The sequence below is a fragment of the Mauremys reevesii genome, linkage group 12 (assembly GCF_016161935.1).
Source record: "Mauremys reevesii isolate NIE-2019 linkage group 12, ASM1616193v1, whole genome shotgun sequence".
Classification (NCBI taxonomy): Eukaryota; Metazoa; Chordata; order Testudines; family Geoemydidae; genus Mauremys; species Mauremys reevesii.
In genome coordinates this window covers 44,240,293-44,257,778 of record NC_052634.1, presented here as the reverse complement: position 1 = coordinate 44,257,778, position 17,486 = coordinate 44,240,293, and the positions used below count along the sequence as shown (strand labels likewise).

Genomic DNA, 17,486 nt, shown 5'->3' with positions numbered 1-17,486 from the left:
AGGGGGCACTTGGATTTGAAGCAAGGACCATTTCATCTGCAGTCAAACACTCTACCACTGAGCTATACCCCCATGACATTTGCATTGGCAAGTCAGTGATATTAAGGATTTTGAAGGACGGGCTCTGCCTCAGAGAGCTCCTTTTCTATTCCCAGACCACATGGGTTTTAAAAATGGGGTTTGATTAAACTTTATATACACATGTAGACACCACAGCTTGCACACCCACCAACATAGCTTCCGCCACTGTCATAGCTACCACCTCTCGGGGAGATGGGTTAACTGCATGGACAGGACAGCTCTCTCCCCTCCGCTTAGAGCAGCTTCATTATTTATGAATAGGTGGGAAATAACCTCCTGAATGGACAGGCACCAATTTATCAAATATTGCTGTGTCTGCATTCAATATGGGTAACTGGTCATATTGGGCTGGATTAGTAGGAGCATTGCCAGCAGATCGAGAGAAGTGATTATTCCCCTCTATTCAGCATTGGTGAGGCCATATCTGGAGCATTGCGTCCAGTTTTCACACACACACACCCCTCCCCCTACAGAAACAAATTGGAGAGAGTCTAGGGGAGGGCAACAAAAATGATTAGGGGGCAGGGGACTTACGAGGAGAGGCTGAGGGCAGGGGTGCCCAGAGGGGGGGCAGGTGGGGCAATTTGCTGCAGGGCCCCCAGGAGAATACAGGATTCTATAGTATTGTAACTTTTTTTATGAAAGGGGCCCCCCAAATTGTTTTGCCCCAGGCCCCCTGAATCCTGTGGGCTGCCCCTGCCCAGACCGTGGTGCTTCCCCCCCTCCACCCCCTTCCCTCGTTCTCCTCCCTCTGAGGCCCCCCCTGTGCTCCTCCCTCACTCCCATTTGGCCACTTCCCACCCCTGCTCTTTGGCTGAGGCCTGCTGGTCCCTGGCTCCTCTCCTCCCCCAAGGCCTCCTCGCACCTCTCCACCCCTCCCCATGGTCTGCCTGCTGCCCCCTCTCTGCCCCCCTCCTGAGACCCGCCCTGCTCACCGCCCCCACCTCTCTGCCCCCTCCCTGAGACCCGCCCTGCCCATCGCCCACACCTCTCTGCCCCCTCCCCTGAGACCCAACCTGCCCACCACCTAAGCCTCTCTGCCCCCTCCACTGCCCTGCCCACCGCCCACACCTCTCTGCCCCTTCCCCTGAGACCCACCCTGTCCACCTCTTTCTTTGGTCATCTGTTGTTATTCCTTGAAACATCAAGGATGGAATAAAAAGCTGAGTTTACTCCAGGATGAGGAAAAAAAGGATCCACCAACCCCCTGGCAAAGCTCAGTGCCCCAGAGAAAACCTGTCCCCTGCTATCGCAATCACTGATGTGCTGGGGATATGACGGGAAAGGGACTGTCTGAATGATCGAGGCAGGAAATGGACAACAATCTACAGCAATGTCATTAGCCACAAACGCACTCTCCTCATGCTCCAGCCAGAAGGCAAATGAGCAGGAATTCTTGCTGTTCAGCCATGGACACACTTACACAAGGGCACAGCAGTGTGTGTGTTGTGGAAGCTGGTTTCAGGAAACAACTGGAATTGATCACTCAGTGAGAACAGAACTAGAGTGCAGTGAGAGCCACATATCAAGTAAGTAGTTGTCGTCAAGTGGTTAAGGTGATGGACCAAAAATCCATTGGGGGTCTTTCTGTACAGGTTCAAATCCTGCCAACTACGCAATGGAGCTGGGTCTTGTCTCACTCTCAAGCTTTGTCTACATGAAAGAGTAACATGGCTTTAGTTAAAGTGTTTTAATTGAACAGCTCTTGCATGTCCACCCTGTGTCACCAGAGCACATCCATGCTAGCATCTCTTGGATCGCCACAGAGAGCACTGCACTGTGGGTAGCTATCCCACTGTGCAACTGGCTGCAGGGTGCTTTGGGAAGGGTTTGCAATGCCTCACGGGCTGGTACAGCATCACCTGATGCAGGTTTCTATCCCATTGTTCCATGGGCATCCTACTAGATTGCCAGCTGCTTTCCAACTACAATGTGCGTGGTGGGGTAGAGAGCGTGTGTATGGCGGGGGGAGACAGTGTGTGCGTTGCAGAAGAGTGAGTGTGTCGCACACTGTCTCTAAGTTCAGACAGCTGCTGGAAGCAACCAGTCCTGAGGCAGGGGACAGCCCCGACATCAGTCATCCTTCTCTCACTGGCTCAGCTCAGCACAGCACTCTCTGTCACACACACACACACTGCTGCCTGCTTAGCTCTGTGTCAGGGGTGCTGGAACAGGGGGTTCAGAGGGCCATGCCCCCACCACTCTTTACTGGCTGTTAGGACAAATGAGGGGGGGGGGGGAAGGGTGCAGTCTTGGGGAAGAGGCGTTCTCTGGGTGCGGCCCCGGGGGGAGAGGTGGTGTGAATGGGGGTCCTTAGGGAAGGGGTGTCATGGGAGTGCCACAGTTTGGACAATGGTGCCGCCACCCACTGTAAGGAAGCTTCTGCCGCCCCTGCTCTGTGTTGGCAGAGCGGAGAGAGCAGCATCCATGGCTCCCAGGGCTCTGGCAGGGGCTTGGGAGGTGATTTAAAGGGCCCGGGCTCTGTCCGAAGCAGGGAGCCCTGGGCCCTTTAAATCACCAGCCTGGGAAGCTGGGCTGGCTGGCACAGCGCATCGGCTCTTGCCGGTACCCCATACCGAACATGCCGGCTTACTTTCATCTCCGGAAGGTCCTCACATGGATCAATAACTGGTTAGAAGACAAGAAACAAAGGATAGGAATAAATGATCAGTTTTCAGGATGGAAACAGGTAACTAGTGGTGTCTGTACTGGGACCAGGACTAGTCAACATATTCATAAATGATCTGCTAAACAGTGAGCTGACAAAATTTGCAGATGATCCAAAACTACCGGCTTGCTTCCTAGAACGAACGCTCCTTGAGTGGGGTGATCCACAGGGAGTAGCTCAAACCTCCACAGTGCCTGGCCAGGGGCAGGACATTGGCACAGCAAGGGAGGGTGGGGCAGTGACATCACAAAGGCCTTTGGCAGGACCTCAGACCATTGGTCAAAGGCGGTGGAGAGGTGGTGACCTCACAGAGAGATGCTGACATCAGCCAGGCAGGACAGGGGCAAGGGGCCAGGGAAACCTCAGAGACCCCTGTGGCTTTGCTTCAGCAAGTCTCCTTCTCCAGGTCTCTCTTTGAGGACTGAGAGAGTATTCGGGTTCAGGTACCTGAGCGCCAGGAGTAACCTCTTTCGAGTTTTCTCCTTCCCTTTTAATGAGTTTACTAGAAAACAACCATCCCTGTTTAGAAGGTAAGAGCCTCCTCGAGGTTTGAAACCTGTTCAGTCTGATCCATCTGGTGATAGTTGAATTCTACGCATGGAAAACACGAGCTTAAGGAGGCCGAATTTTATTCTGCACTTGGGATTTTGTCCCTTAGAATCACTGGGGACATTAGGGTTTGTCCTTTTTGTTTAATCTTTTCCTTCATCCCTCCCTCCTTTCTCTTTGTCTCGTGCTTCGTTTGTCCTTTCACCTGTTCCCCTCCCAACACCAGAAGGTGTGTGGGTGTGTGTGTGTTTTGCAGGGGAGTGCTCGGCAGCTCCCACTGTGGGAGGTCCACCCAAAAATGTGGGGCTGAAATAGTGCTCGGGCAGTGATCCCCACCGGTGACCTGGGCCATCCTTTGGGCTCTCTGGTGAGAACCCTCAGCCTCCCGCCCTCAGTCTCTACCCTGATTGGCTGAGCAGGGGGTTATTGACAGGGAGGAGACTCAGGTCCTTGTTGTTCTCTTTTAAGACCAAGGAAATAAGTGCTGTCACCCCCGCACTAGGGTGATGTTCTGCACCCCCTGCTGCTGGCCAAGTTTCTCTTTTCCCTGGCAATAAGACAGACTCTTGTTTTCCCAGCCAGCCGATCGCCCGATGTCATCACCCTGCCTGCTGGCTGGGCAGGGTAACTCCTCAGGTCACCACCCCCGTCTCCAGCCTGCTTTGGGCTTGGAGAGTGAGGAGAAGGGTGAGGGATGACACTGAACATCCTCCATCCATCGCTCCGTCACCAGAGCAAGTGAGTGGCATTAGGGTTCCTCGGTGGCGTCCCCTGTCTGTCTGGGGAGAGGCAGAAAGAGGGGGAGAGAATCTCTCCCAAAGGAGATTGGATTTGCAAACAGCCCCCAGGAGCCCCTCGCTCTCAGACCGGGGAGGGGCTTCTCCAGAGCCGTCTCCAGTGTGTTTGGCAAGGTCCCAGCAATGGGGCTCCCAGCCCTTCCCTGGTGGGAGACTGTTCCCCAGGCTGAGAGTCTCTGAGCTGGGCCAGACCCGGGGAGCTGCTGAGCATGGAAATCAATGGGAACCGAGGGGGCCCTGGCCTTGCTATGCCGAGGGACTTTGAAGTGGGGAATGGTTTCCCAGGAGAAGTCCGGACTCCTGGGTTCTCTTCCTTCTCTAGCCTGGGACGGAGGTTGGGGGGGGGGGAGGTGTGAGTGTGTCCTGGGCTGGCAGGAGGGAGCTGCTTGTCCAAAGTGACCAATGGTCTTTGTGACTGACCCCAGTGCTCGAAAAGGACGAGACTCCCCGGTTCTTGCAGCCCCAGGGATGACGAGGGGGAGTGCTGAGGGGGAGCAGGTCATGCAATGAACTCCTGCCAGTGTGTGTAGCCTGCACTCTCTGCACCCCTGTGTTGGGAGGAGGAGCTGCTCTGGCTGGGGCAGGGATGGGGAGGGACCAAACAGGCTGGTTAGTGAGAGGCTGCCCTGACCCTGGACTCACGCCTGCTCCCCGCTCGGTTCCAGGATGGCCAGGCTCCTGAGGATGTTCAGGAAGAAGGCTCTGCCAGTGGCCCCAGAGCCTGAGGGGAGCAGCTGCCATCTTCCCCAGGAGCGGAGCGGCCCCTCCATCCCTGCTGGCGGGGAAGGAGCTCCCGGCCGGGCCAGGAGGTGGAAGTGCCCAGCCTTCTGGAAGAGGAAACCTGCTCCTGGCGCAGGTGCTGAGGTGGGAGAGGCACCGGCCTGGCCAAAATGGAGCTGGGCCAGGATGCGGCTGGGCAGGCAGGACCCAGCCCAGGAGCAGAACCAGGCAGGGTGGCTCCGGGGCTTGTTGTGTGGGCAGCAGCGGCCCCAGGAGCCCAGCCCCCATTTCCAGCAGGAGGCATCGCCCTGCCCGGTCAGTGGGACCTTCCAGCCTTCCCAGGGCAGGAGGTGGAGGATCCTCTCCCAGCCTCAGCAGCTCGGCCTGCTCCCCATGGGACAGCAGCAGCGCCTGGGACTCGGACAGCAGTGAGGCCGACGGACGCTTCTGCTTTGTTCCGGGTGAGGAGCCAGGCTGGGCTCAGGGAGGGGTGAGGAGGGGGCTGTGAAAACCCCAGGCCCTCGAGCAGAGCTATGGGGGTGGGTCCCCAGCTCAGGGGTCTGGCCTGAGCCACTGAACCCCACTGACACTAGATGCTGCCACTTTAATCCTTGGTGCTCCATTGGGTGGGGGTGGAGGCACCTCCCAGGAGTCCAGGACAGTGGGGGGGGGTCTCTTTGCAAAGCCACAGGGGTCTCTGAGGTTTCCCTGGCCCCTCGCCCCTGTCCTGCCTGGCTGATGTCAGCGTCTCTCTGTGAGGTCACCACCTCCCCACCACCTTTGACCAATAGTCTGAGGTCCTGCAAAAGGCCTTTGTGATGTCACTGCCACACCCCTCCCTTGCTGGGCTAATGTCCTGCCCCTGGCCAGGCACTTTGGGGGTTTGAGCTACTCCCTGTGGATCACCCCACTCAAGGAGCGTTCGTTCTAGGCAGCAAGCTGGCTAGACAGGAAAACATCAGACGCTGCTCCCAATGCTACACTCAGTTTTTCAGAAATTAGTCGACTTTATGGCCAGAAGAGACCATTAGAGCATCTAATCTGACCCCCTGCATATCAGAGGCCTCCTGTATGACACAAGAGCTACTTTTGGGGCAAACACATTCCAGAAAGGCATCTAGTGTTCAGACTTGGCTACACTTGAGAGTTGCAGCACTGGTGTTGGCTTTACAGTGCTGTAACTCACTCACCGTCCACACTTCCAAGGCGCATACAGCGCTGTATCTCCCTGGCTACAGCACTGGCTGTACTCCACTTCTACAAGAGGAATAAAGACTATAGCACTGCTGATGCAGTGCTGCCCCGCCACTGTGGCCACCAAAAGCGCTGTTATTGGCCTTCAGAAGTATTCAGCACTATCCCAGAGTGCCTGTTCTAGCTACTCTGCTCATCAGTTCGAACTCTACTGCCCTGGCCTCAGGTGACCAGCTGTCAGACCCACCCTTTAATGCCCCGGAAATTTAAAAAAAATCCCCTTCCTGTTTGCTCAGCCAGGTGTGGAGTGCAATCAGTGAATCTTTCCAGGTGACCATGCCTCCACGTGGCAAATGAGCCCCAGCATGGAGAATGGCGAGTTGCTGGACCTCATCAGTGTTTGTGGGGAGGAAGCTGTGCAGTCCCAGCTGTGCTCCAGCCATAGGAATTACGAAACCTTTGGGCAGATATCAAGGGCCATGCTGGAAAGAGGCCATGACCGGGACGCGCTGCAGTGCAGGGTTAAAGTGAAGGAGCTGCGGAGTGCCTACTGCAAAGCCCGCAATGGAAACCACCGCTCCGGCGCTGCCCCCACGACCTGCCGATTTTACAAGGAGCTGGACACAATACTTGGGGGTGACCCCACCGCCAATCCGACAACCACGATGGACACTTCAGAGCAGGGGGAGGAGGGGGAAAGCGAGAGGGAGGGTACTGGAGTGGGGGGAGACACCCCGGAGTCCCTGGAGGCAAGCAGCCAGGAGTTCTTCTCAAGCCAAGAGGAAGGTAGCCAGTCGCAGCACCCGGTACTTGGTGGAGGACAAACAGAGGAGCAGGTTCCCAGTAAGCGGCTTTTATTTTCAGGATGGAAATTTTTCGGGAGAGGCGGGAGGGTTACGGCTGCATGCATGCATGCCTAGATGCAGAATAGCGCACTGATGTGGTCTATCACGTCCCGGTAATCGGCCTCAGTAATCTCATCAAAAGTCTCATCCAGAGCGTGGGCAATGCGCTTGTGCACGTTTATTGGGAGAGCCATTGTGGTCCTTGTCCCAGTCAGGCTAATGTGTCCACGAGGGGTGGGGGGACCATTGCTGCACACAGGCAAGCTGCATAGGGGTCAGGGCGGAATCCACATTGCAGTAGAAGACCCTCCCGCTCTTCCCAGGTGACCCGCAGCAGCGAGATATCTTCCAGGATACACTCCTGTGGAAAATGTTGGGATAGTGTTCAGTGTAGGTGCCCCCTGCAGTTGTTGGCTCTCCCCAAGGCACAGAAACCCAGAGGACAGTACAGACCTGAAACAACTAGTCCCCTTACTCCCCTTTCGGGGCTCCCGTGGGTTATGTGCGCCTCTTTGGGATGGGAAAATTACGTTATTGTGAAGACTGTATGTGCCCTCCTTAAGTGCAGGGAATTACTCTGTCTGGTATAAACAATGCTGCCTCTGTTAAGTGTTGCATTTTGCCTTTACAGATGCAACCTTGAGATCTCAGCTGTCCGTGTTATCACTGGCTGAGAGACTGCAAAACCTCTGGCAGAGACAGCGAAAAAGAAAAGACGACATGCTGCACGAAGTGATGCACCAACCTCTCACAGAAAATCAAAAGCGCAGAAGTGGAGGGAGAGGAAAGCAGGATCCGCAAGGAAAATGCAGCGCACAGGAAGCAAAGCACGGAGCGGCTGATAAGCATCCTGGAGCACCAAGCGGACTCTATCCAGGCTCTCGTAGCCATGCAGGCAGAGCACTACCGCCCCTGGTTCCCCCCTGCACCCCGTGTCCCCACGCTCTTTCCCTTGTGCCCCATATTAGCTCCAACCCCTTCCCAAACATCGATGTTCTCATCACCACCAGCTGCCCCCAACACCTGTACGTTCACCAACCAGCCCTGAGAACTATGACCCTTACCCTCTGCACTCAACCCCCATCACCATGCAGTATAGCCACCCTGGAGTGCAGCAGTCATTGCACAGCACTCCAGCCAGGACATATTCAAACCTGTGAGTATACAGTTCCCCACCCCACCCCCCAGCCCTTTGAGATTACCAAAAAGTTGTGTGTCTTTCCATAAAGTAATTTTCTTTTCAATACATGAATTCTTGGCTTTGAAAACAGTCTTTATTATTGCATAAAGTCAAAGATACCTTAGCCCAGGAAAGACACAGGCACTGCAAATCAGCTTAGCAAACACAGATTCCCACTAACATTGTAACCACTGCACTTCACTCCTGTGCAAGGCACCAAACATTACTGTTGGTTTTCAGCCTCAAATTCCTCCCTCAAGGCATCCCTAATCCTTGCAGCCCTGTGCTGGGCCTCTCTAGTAGCCCTGCTCTCTGGCTGTGCAAATTCAGCCTCCAGGACTTGAACCTTGGAGGTCCATGCCTGATTGAATCTTTCACCCTTCCCTTCATAAATATTATGAAGGGTACAGCACACGGATATAACCGCAGGGATGCTGCTTTCCCCCAAGTCCAGATTCCCATACAGAGATCACCAGCACCCCTTTAAATGGCCAAAAGCACACTCTACAGTCATTCGGCACTGGCTCAGCTTGTAGTTGAACCGTTCCTTGCTGCTGTCAAGGCTCCCTGTGTAGGGTTTCATGAGCCAAGGCAGTAACGGGTAAGCGGGGTCTCCAAGGATCACAATGGGCATTTTGACGTCCCCTACTGTGATCCTCTGGTCTGGGAAAAAAGTCCCGGCCTGCAGCTTCTTGAACAGGCCACTGTTCCGAAAGATGCGTGCATCATGCACCTTTACGGGCCAGCCTGCGTTAATGTCAAAGAAATGCTCACGGTGATCCACAAGCGCCTGGAGAACCATAGAGAAATACCCCTTCCGATTAACGTACCCAGATACTAGGTGGGGTGGTGCCAGAATAGGAATATGGGTCCCATCTATCACCCCTCCACAGTTAGGGAAGCCCATTTGTGCAAAGCCATCCACAATGTCCTGCACATTTCCCCAGAGTCACAGTTCTTCTTAGCAGGATGCGATTAATGGCCCTGCAAACTTGCATCAACACGATTCCAACGGTCGACTTTCCCACTTCAAACTGGTTTGCGACGGATCAGTAGCTGTCTGGAGTTGCCAGCTTCCAGATTGCAATAGCCACCCGCTTCTCCACCGGCAGGGCGGCTCTAGGCACCAGCAAAACAAGCTGGTGCCTAGGGCGCCAAATCTAGGGGCGGCAGGCTGCACCGGCGACCTGCCGCAGTCATGCCTGCGGGAGGTCCACCGAGCCCCGGGACGACCGACCTGCCGCAGGCATGACTGCGGAGGAGCGCTCGTCCGCGGCTCGGCTGGACCTCCCACAGGCATGACCGCGCAGCTCAAGCGGAGCCGCGGGTCCGCGAACCGTCCGCAGCCGCGGGGTCCAGCCGGGCCACGCGGGACCAGCGGACCCTCTGCAGTCATGCCCGCGGGAGGTCCGCTGCCCGCTGCCCGGGCGCCTCCGCGCATGACTGCTTGGGGCGGCCAAAACTGTAGAGCCGCCCTGTCCACCGGCAGGGCAGATCTCAATCTTGTGTCCTTGTGCTGCAGGGTGGGGTGAGCTCCTCACACAGTCCCATGAAAGTGGCTTTTCTCATCCGAAAGTTCTGCAGCCACTGCTCATTATCCCAGACTTCCATGACAATGTGATCCTACCACTCAGTGCTTGTTTCTTGAGCCCAAAAGTGGCGTTCCATGGTGCTGAGCATGTCTGTGAATGTTACAAGCAATTTTGTGTCGTGCAAGTATGCGACTCGCTATCATTGTTGCACTCCTCACTGTCACTTTGGATCTTAAGGAATAGCTCAACTGCCAAATGTGATGTGCTGGCGAGACTCGTCAGCAAACTCCTCAGCAGTTCAGGTTCCACTTTCCGCAGACCGAAACGGAACACAGAATTGCACTGCACAGAAAACGTTGAAAGATGCAAGATGGCGCCAAACATGGACGGAAAAACAGGGATTGCTGGGATGTGAAGCGATGCATCACAGGGCATTGGGAGAGGAACCAGAATGATCCACACCCTCTGCACCCTTCCCACAACCCATGGCACCAGAATGGGAAGAGGTGCTCTGTGGAATAGCTGCCCATAATGCACCACTCCCAACACCACTGCAAATGCTGCAAATGTGGCCACACTGCAGCGCTTTCCCTACACAGCTGTACGAAGACAGCTTTAACTCCCAGCACTGTACACCTGCAAGTGCAGCCAAACCCCCAGTCTCACTGATGCCGTGTCACCTCCTGTGATGTTACTGACATAATCTGTAACGGTACAGATCACCGTTGTGGCCACTGTTCTCTATTTGCAGCCAATATTGTAGAAAGGTTGTTGTGTAAGGGGTCTATGTGGAGGTTCTGATTGACTGATTATAATGATGCTATCTCTAGATGTCTATCATTTTTTGTAGTTGACGTTATGAATATTGGCTCTATGCTGCCCATATTTCAAACTTGTGCTCTGCTTCCGGGAAATACCCCAGACAAGTTGGTGTCAGTTCTGCCTCGCCTCCTTGATGGCCCACTAAGGACCATCTACAATCGACCCACTGACAGAAGGCAGATACACCCTGTGACTCAGCAAGGTCTGCAGGGACCTGCCTATGGACAGAACTCGAAGGTTTTTCTGTGCCACGTGCTGGATCGAGTGTCCTTGCGACAAAGAAAGCAAAGACCACATGGCAAGAGACTATAAAAGGCTGATGCCTCATCTCCAGTCCTGCTTCTACCTCTGGAGGACTTTGCTACAAACTGAAGCTCTAGACAAAGGACTGAATGACCCATCCCAGCTGGGGATGGACTCCAGAGACTTGATTTGAACCTGCAGTTTATTCCATCACTGCTACAAGCCTGAACCAAGAACTTTGCCATTACTGGATGTAACTGATTCCTTTAACAATTTTAGCTCTCATCCATATTTCTTACTTTTTATGAATAAACCTTTAGATTTTACATGCTGAAGGATTTGCTAGAGCGTGATTTGTGGGTAAGATCTGATTCATCTATTCACCTGCATTTGGGGCTTGGTCCTTTGACAGAACCCGTTTTCTTTTACTGGGGTATCGGTTTTCATAACCATTCATCCCCATAAGGAGCGGGGCTAGTGGTGATAGAAGGGAACTGGAATAGCTGAGGGAATTGCTTGTATGACGTCCGATTGGCCAGTGGGTAAAACCAAAGTTCTCCGGCATGGCTGCTGTGACGTGCTTTAATAGTAAAGGGCACCCAGCCTCGGGCTGTGACTGCCCTGCTCCAAGCAATTTGCCCTGAATTGATACTCTCAGCAGTGTCCGCCAGAGGCCGCATCGTTACAGGGGTTGTCCAGGATTACAGCTGGGAACTCTCCGAAGCTCGGATGCGCTTCCTCAGCTAGGGAAGTATGTAACCCACACACCTCCCGGGTGTGGTGGGCGTCCCAGCTAGTGGCACTGGGATTACTTAGAGGGAGAGATAAAACGAGTCTTTTCTACAGTCTTAGCTAGCAGCTAGGTGGCTTTCAGTTCATGCTGTAGAGGCCCACGCACTAAGCTCCTGAGTTCCCAGTTCGATCCCACCCACCGACAAGTCACTGACCCGGATCTGTCAGCGTAACAGACACAGCTGCCACCCCAAGAAGGAGAGAGCTGCCATGCCATACCCGGCTGCAAAGAGGTGCCAAGCAGTGAGCTGACACTGTTCAGAGCTTCCTGTGACAAACTGCAAACTTTGGACAATAGTGAGGTGGCAGGAAGTGTTGCCCTCAGAGTGGCCTGGGTCAGAGCCCATGGAGGCCCTGGGCTCCCCCACTATCTGCTGCGTCCTTCCACCCCAAAGGACCAAAACCCTGACCACTAGGCAACTTCCTCAAGAGCGAAGGCTGTCACGAGGCATCTGTCTTTGAAAATTTGCAGAGGATGCGGGAGCAGAAAGGGGAGAGAGGATGAGGGTGGCTCTTGGGAAGAGGGAGGGAGCCTTATGGGAATCTCTTGTTTACCGCCATCAACCCAATGATCAGATCATTGATGCCTAGAATCTTCCCTGACATGTTGTAATTGATTGGATCTAGGTTTTAAAACAGTTACCACATTTGCAGATGGAGAAATGTCAGCGAGTTGAGTGGAAGGCCATTGCAAGCTCAGCTAATTAGGCAATGTGGCTTATGCCCCATCTAACAAGCTCCTTAAACAATAGCTCCCAGTTTTCATTTACATTCTTCTGTTTAGTGTTTTTCTCCAAAACACTTTCACTGATCATTTGGGTCAGCTTTGGAAAGTTAGCCCTTTCAGTGCACCAAATATAAATATTGCTGTCGAGGACTGCCCTCTATTGGTCATAAGAACAGCCAGACTGGATCAGACCAATGGTCCAGCCAGCCCAGAATCCTGTCCTCCCACAGTGGCCAATGCCAGGTGCCCGCGAGGGAATCAACAGAACAGGGAATCATCAAGCGATCCATCCCGTCGCCCAGTCCCAGCTTCTGGCAAACAGGCTGGGGACACTTCAAGAGCATGGTTTTGTATCCCTGCCCATCCTGGCTAATAGCCAATGATGGACCCATCCTCCATCAACTTATCTAGTTCTTTGGTAGACCCTGTTATAGTCTTGGCCCTCACAGCATCCTCTGGCAATGTTTCCCCAGGTTGACTGTGTGTTGGGTGAAGAAATACTTCCTTTGGTTTATTTTAAACCTGCTCTCTATTCATTTCATCGGGTGACCCCAGTTCTTGTGTTATGAGTAAATAGCACTTCCTACAGAGCCAGACTAACACGGCTACCCCTCTGATACTTCCTTATTTACTTTCTCCAAACCCGTCATTTTATAGACCTCTATCCTAGCCCGCCTTAGTCATCTCTTTTCCAAGCTGAAAACTCCTCAGTCTTATTAATCTCACCTCACATGGAAGCTGTTCCACACCCCAATCATTTTGGTTGCCCTTTTCTGTGCCTTTCCCAATTCCAATATATCTTTTGAGATGGGAGACCAGCTCCAGTATTCAAGATGTGGGCCTACCACAGATTTATAGACAGGCAATATTATATTTCTGTCTTGCTCGCCATCCCTTTCCTAATGACTTCCCAACATTTTGTTCGCTTTTTTGACTGCCAATGCACATTGAGTGGATGTTTTCAGAGAAGTATCCACAGTGACTCCAAGATCTCTTTCTTAAGTTGTAAGAGCTAATTTAGACCCCATCAGTTTAGATGTAGAATTGAGATCATGTTTTCCCATGTGCATTACTTTGCATTGATCCACATTGAATTTCATCTGCTTTTTTGCTGTCCAGTCATTCACTTTGGTGAGATCCCTTTGTCACACTTCACACTCTCTTTTGGACGTAACTAACTTGAGTTGGTTTGTATCTGTCATGAATAGTTAGTAAAGGGTTAAAAATAGTACCTGGTAGGCACCTGACCTGAGGACCAATCAGGGAAGAGAATTTGAAATTTCTAGGAGGGAACTTTTTCCCTCTGATCCTGTGTGTTTTGTCTTTAGCCGTCTGGAGTTACAAGAGTCCAGATGTTTTAATCAAGTCTACAAGTTTCTACCTTTCTGAACTAATTTCTTCTAGTCAAGATAGTGAGTATTAGAAAGATACTTTGTGTCATTATCTAATAATCCTATGTTTGCAATTCTGTGTGTTTGTTATTGATTATTCTTAATTCTGCCTGTACTGGTTGTACTGAGAAGAGAGAGGAGTCTCTCCAGAACTTAGCAAGGTTATACCCTAGGAGTGTCCAGCTTGGACTCATAGTGATTCTGTATTTTCTTGTTTTTCTTTTAATAAATTCTTTCTATAAAGATTTGATTAAATCCCTTCTACTGTGGATATAGGGGAAGGGGCTAAGACATTCTCTCTTGGTGGTGAGACAGCTTATCTCCGGGCAGAGAAGGGAGGGGGAAGAGATAGTTCCTCTTGGGTTTGATTCAAGCAGTTTGAATCAGGTATCTCTTTCCTGGACTAGGGAAGGGGAGGGGGAGGTAAGTCCCTCTTTGTGTTGAGTCAAGGATTTGACTCGGTGTATATCTTCCCAGTGGCTAGGAGAGAGGGAGGGGGGAGGTTCCTCCTCTGTGAGTTGATCTGTGTTCCCCAGGGAGTGTCTTCTGAGGGAGACAGGGGGAAAACAGGGGTGTCCTGACCCACGTAATTGACCGAGGTGGTGGCAGCAAAAGGGAGACCTACCCTAGGATTTTGGGGTGGGGGAAGACATGCGGGTCCTCACTTTGAAACCCCCCAGTTTCAAGTGAGGGTAGACTCTGACAGTATCATCTGCAAATGTTTCCACCTCACTGTTTACCCCTTTTTCCAGATCACTCAGGAGTATGTTGAACAGTGCTGGTCCCAGTACAGACCCGAGGGGGACACCACTATTTACCTCTCTCCATTATGAAAATCAGACCCTTTCGTTCTTGCCTTTGAACCAGTTACCTATCCCAGAGAGGATCTTCCATCTTATCCCATTTTGCTTCAGAGCCTTTGGGGAGAGACCTTGTCAAAGGTTTTCTGAAAATCTAAGTATTCTATATCCACGGGATCACCTTTATTCACATGCTTGTTGACTCCCTCAAATAATTATAGTAGATTCGTGAGGCATGATTTTCCTTTACAAAAACCATTCTCCATTATGTTCAGGAGCTCCACTATACAAGGATGCTTGAAATGAATGTGAACACTCAACATTTTGCTGTCCAAATGCATAAAAACCTAGCAAACCTGTCCATCAGCTGAAATCAGTTCCAATCCTCTAAGTGTCTAGTTTATGTTTTCATCAATTAAACAAAGGGATCATATGAATGTACATTTGCAGATCCCTCTTCTCCAGGGCTGTGCTGTGCAGAAGAACAAGAACCACATCCAGCTGCAGTTCAGGAGTCTGACGAGCAAAGGCAACTTGCTGCAGGCTAAAGTCACCAGCACTTTGGCTCCTTCACATTCAGCTAACGGCTGGGCCCCCAGGACAAGGCTTGAGAAGAAGACAGTGGCTGTGAGCAGGAAAATAGCCACCAAGAAGCTGGCTAAAGCTGTCAAGATCCTCAGGAAGGTCACCATGCCCATGTCTAGAATGTACTGACTGCAGCGGGGACCAAAAAGGCAGAGAAAAGCCCTCAAAAGTTCTAAGCTGCCAAGCCCCAGAAGGTGATCACAATCCTACCTAAAATCAAGACAGGAGTAAGGCTAAGGTCATCTCCAAAGCCAGGGCTAAGAAGGTAACACTGAGAAAGAAGTGGAGAGATTTCCATTGGGATGACTCCTGCTCCCCTAATGGCTCTGTAATGAATCACCATGGACCACCCAGAGAGATCAAAGTCCTGCAGGACAAACAGCCCCATGGACAGTATAATGAAGTGGTGGCGGTGGGGGGAAGTGCTGTGTTTTGTGTAACACCTGCCAGGTGAGTGATGCACTGACAGGGCAGCTGCCCATGAGCTCATTCTCTTCGATCTGCTTCTGCTGTTACTTCAGAGCCAGCACTACTGGGAGTGTGTCCCTGTCACTTCACCAGCTCTAGAACAGGCTCTGTCTGCAGCCCAGCTCTGATTAATCCCACTTGTTAATGTATTCCTACTGCGATACTTTCCCAGTTCTCTGCCTCATCCTAACATTCCCGTCAGAGACTGAATATGGGGAGGGATGGACTAATTTGTGTGACATTCGGTAAGTTGCCATCGTATGTGATTGAAACCTCTGCTGGAGGTGGGCAGGAGCCTGTTACACACATAAAATAGCTAAGCTTGACCAAACTACCTGCTACACATTCAAACCTTCCTGTACACACACAATGGAAATTGGGGCTCTGAGAAATGGCAACTTTCCTTTAACACAGATCATTGTTTTCTGTACTTCCAGAGGCACTGAAGTAGCAGCTGTTTAAAGGTAATGTGCTTCTATTTCATGATCAGCAGCAGAGCCTCTATCAATTTGCCACCCATAGAGCTGATTGTTTCTAACTGCAGGGTTAGCCAGACCATTCAGTAACATTATCGCTCTGTTCACAAAGCCTTTGGTTAGTGACGAATCATGAGACTTATCCCTTCCTGCTGTAATTCAACTGACTCCAGGGTCTCTTTCCCCATTTCTGGTTCCAAGAAAATAAATTAAAACAACCTTCAGAACTAACATGCCGTGGGAAAGTGGAAATGTTGGTAGCTCAAATAATTCAGTTTCTTCTGTATCTTGTGTGTGTCTATCTGCTTTGTGTGTGTGACCAGTGGGGCTTTTTGTTTGCTCCTGGCAGGTGCAACCCTGTCAGATTTGTCTGTGGGGAGGGGCCAGAGAAGACAGACACCCTGGCCTTCCAGGTTGGGGTTAGGCAAAGGAATAACAACCCTGTCCCACAAAAAACAAAATATGTTACAGAAACAGTGGTAGGAACAGTGCTAGAGAAACTGGTAAATAATCACAATGCCCCGGCTTGAAGTAATCGGAAACACAGAATTCAAAAAGCAAAGCTCAGGGGCTATTTCGGGTTTATTCTCTGAGCTTAGCCATGTGCTATAGCACAGGGAGCACTTTGGGAAGTCTCCCATCCCACAACGGGGGAAAGGAAAAGGATTCTTAGGCTCTAGCACGGATTGAACGAGGATGGTGATGGGGAATAAGGGAATCCCTCTGACTTACCCTAACTACGTCTGTTGTTACAATGGGTGAAATGACATTTTTCCCTACCCCTGCCCTGTTCCTGCTCTTTGTTATAGTTCAATATATTTTAAGTGTGGAAAATAATAAAAATATCTGCTCCCCAGCACAACCTAAAGCAACATCAGAGCAACTGGGAATGAAACAATTGGTTCCCCAAGGGAGAACTCGATGACTAACAATTGTTGTGAAATGAGGGAACAGTATAACCGTGATGCTCAGGGTTTGTTTAGACTAGGAAAAGTGATGGAGTTTAGGTCAGGTCAAGGGGAAAGCTAATGCCAACCACTGCACCTGGGCTGCATCTGCTCTACAACTATAATTGTCTTGTTACACCAAGATCACTAACTTAAGCAGCCGCCATGTACAGCCCTAGTGGATGTCAGGCACAGGTACTTTTTGCCTCAGTGTAGCTTGTTGGGATCAAACCTCTCTCCCACCTGGAGCTGATGAACATTCCTGGCAGGAGGGACACACACTCCTACGACTCAAAGGAAAGGAGTTGATAGAAAAGATCACAGGACTGACCCCAAAGAAGGGTGAGCTGCAAAAGGCAGAAGCAGGCAACTGATCTGATGGAGCTGAGAGACCTTGGTGAAGATGGTGCAAAAATCACTATGTGGGAATTAGCAAATGTGATTAAAAAAACCAAACTTTGGCCAGCCCTAGTCAAGGGATTTATAACAGTTCTCTCTCATGTGGATTTTCTGATGTCTAATAAGGCTTGTGTGCTGATTGAAGCTTTTCCCGCACTCAGAGCATGTGTAGGGCATCACCCCTGTGTGGATTCTCTCATGTCTGATAAGGTGAGAGCGCCGATTGAAGCTTTTCCCGCACTCAGAGCACGTGTAGGGCATCTCCCCTGT

The 17,486-nt window shown here is 51.5% G+C and overlaps 1 non-coding gene across 1 annotated transcript; it reads right to left on the bottom strand.

The window, feature by feature from the left end:
- Positions 1 to 72, bottom strand: TRNAC-GCA. Its single transcript has one exon. It is a non-coding gene; the product is annotated as a tRNA-Cys (tRNA).
- Between the last annotated feature and the right edge of the window lie 17,414 nt (positions 73 to 17,486).